This window comes from Arachis duranensis, chromosome 9 (assembly GCF_000817695.3).
Source record: "Arachis duranensis cultivar V14167 chromosome 9, aradu.V14167.gnm2.J7QH, whole genome shotgun sequence".
Classification (NCBI taxonomy): Eukaryota; Viridiplantae; Streptophyta; class Magnoliopsida; order Fabales; family Fabaceae; genus Arachis; species Arachis duranensis.
Window position 1 is genome coordinate 66,871,419 of NC_029780.3, and position 2,674 is coordinate 66,874,092.

The following is a 2,674-nucleotide window of genomic DNA, read 5'->3' on the forward strand; positions in this document are numbered from 1 at the left end:
CTCTGAATCAGATTTTTGCTCAGGTCCCTCAATTTCAGCCAGAAAATACCTGAAATCACAGAAAAACACAAAAACTCATAGTAAAGTCCAGAAAAGTGAATTTTAACTAAAAACTAATAAAAATATACTAAAAACTAACTAGAACATACTAAAACATACTAAAAACAATGCCAAAAAGCGTATAAATTATCCGCTCATCAACTGCATTGCTTGTCAACCAAAGGGATTCCTAGGTATCCTGTTCGTGCTTCCTTGTTGTTTCCTCCATGGGTGTCCTATTGTGGTTCTCCCTGAATTCCTTGTTTTCTTGATCTGTTTCTTGTGAGAGCTTGAAGATATTGAAGGTAAGTTGTTCATCATGTATCCTCAATATTAGTTTTCCTTGCTCCACATCTATAAGTGCTCTGGCCGTGGCTAGGAAGGGTCTCCCCAAGATGATTGGATGGATGTGACTCTCTTCCATCTCCAGGACAATAAAATCTATGGGAAGGAAGTAGTTCCTGACCTTCACCAACACGTTTTCAACCACTCCTATTGCTTGTTTTTTAGTTTTGTCAGCCAATTGAATGATTACATCTGTGGGTGTTAGCTCATTGATTTGAAGCTTCTTCATGAGGGATAATGGCATTAAGTTGATGCTTGCTCCCATGTCACAAAGTCCCCTATCAATCCTTGTTTCTCCTATAGCATAGGGGATGTGAAAACTCCCTGGGTCCTTCTTTTTTGTAGGCAACTCTGTCTGAATGAGAGCACTGCACTCTTTATTCATCACTATTGTTTGCCCACCCTTGATGAATGGTATATTTACATAGGGGGATGCAAACATGTGGAGGAATCTTGAGTATGCCTTCCCTTCTACACCCCCCTTGAGTCTTTGGGGAAATGGCACTTTGGGTGCATAGGGGATCAATACCTTCTTCTCCTCTAGCTCTTTTCTTTGTGTAAGCTCACCTCCTTGGTCTTTCTCGTCTGAATGCGCTTTTGAACCACCTTGGGGGTGCCCTGATGGTTTGTTCACTTCTTCCAAATTCTCCTCATCACTTATAGTGACCATCTTGCATTCTTCCCATCTCACTTTCTTTGCTTCTCCTCTCATATTTTTCTCCGTGTCACTTGGAAAGCTATCGGTAGGCTTAGGGATCTGTTGAGAGAGATATCATACTTGAGATTCGAGGCTCTTGATGGTGTCCCCCTGATTCTTTACACTAGCTCGTACTTCATCCTTGAACATTCTATTATCTTGAACTTTCTTGCATATGCCTTTGAGCAAGGTCTCAATTCTGGAGAGTCTATCTTCGGATGGTGATGGTGGGTTGAGGTTAGAGGGTTGAGACTGGCCATTTTGGGTTTGATATGGCTGCTGAGAAGTGTTATTGGGTGGGTGTCGATATAATCTCTGTGTGGAATGTTGGTATGCTGCATTACTGTTGGGGTTGTGACGTCTCTGATCTTGGCTTTGGTCTTGTTGATTTCTCCACTCAAAGTTTAGATGGTTCTTCCAACCGAAATTGTAGGTCTTGGAGTATGGATCATGTGATTGCCTGGGTGAGTTTCCAATATAGTTGGCTTGTTCCCAGTCACCGCCTTCCTCTATATTCACTCTTTCTTGAGCTGGTGGTGGCGTAGTGACTGCTGCAACTTGGTTCCTCTCCATCTGCTTGGTATGGTCAGCTAACTGCTTGGAGATCATCTTGTTTTGAGCTAGCAGTGCATCCATATGGTTCAACTCCATTACTTCTCGAGTGTTGCTCCTCTCAGAAGCATAAAAGTAGTTATTCTCAGCTACAGTCTCAATGACATCTATGGCTTCTTCAATAGTCTTTTTTTTGTTTAGAGATCCCCCGGAAGAGTGGTCTATTGCCTTCTTTGATTTGTAAGACAAGCCATAATTGTGTGGAAGAGAAGAGAAGCTCTCCATAATTGGATTTCCTCAGAACCTTGGAAGAAGAATGAGGAGATCATGCTAGAAATGCTCTCTCACATTGGATTAGGTTGGGGGTTGGGCGGATATAGTGACATGTAATCCTCCCAATACTTTGATCTATGAATGTATGTGGTATAATCAGTGACCAAACTTCAGTGTTGTGATGCACGTGCATCATTGCCTATTTTTAGTAGTTATTTCAGTAGATTTTTGTTTAGTTTTCATACAAATCTTGCCAATATATGAGTAATAGCATGAAAAATCTCTGCAAGAAACAAAATCTCAAACATAAGTGAATTTTAGCTAATATACAGGGTAAATATGATAAAATAGATCACACTAAGTGAAGTTTTGATTTTGAGTATTATTAGCACACTTAGTATATAAAGATCATCTTGTATGTTACCTTGATGCACTTTGTTTGCTTGATTTCAGGCCAAAAGAAGCAGAGAAGAGCCATGTTAGTGGCTACGTTAGTGCTACTAACGTGGCCACTAACGTGGAAGGAAGCAAAGTCGGAACGTTAGTGGGAACGTTAATGGCATCAACTTTGAAGAAAGAGCAACGTTATTGGCAAAAGTGAGTGTCAATAACGCTAGCGAAGGGCAAGAAGACCCACGTTAGCTTCCACGTTAGTTACATTAACGTGGGAACTAACGTGGAAGGAAAGGGAGACGCCAACGTTAGTGGAAAAGGTGAACCCCACTAACGCTAGCGAAGCAAAGGAAGACCCACGTTAATGGCCACGTT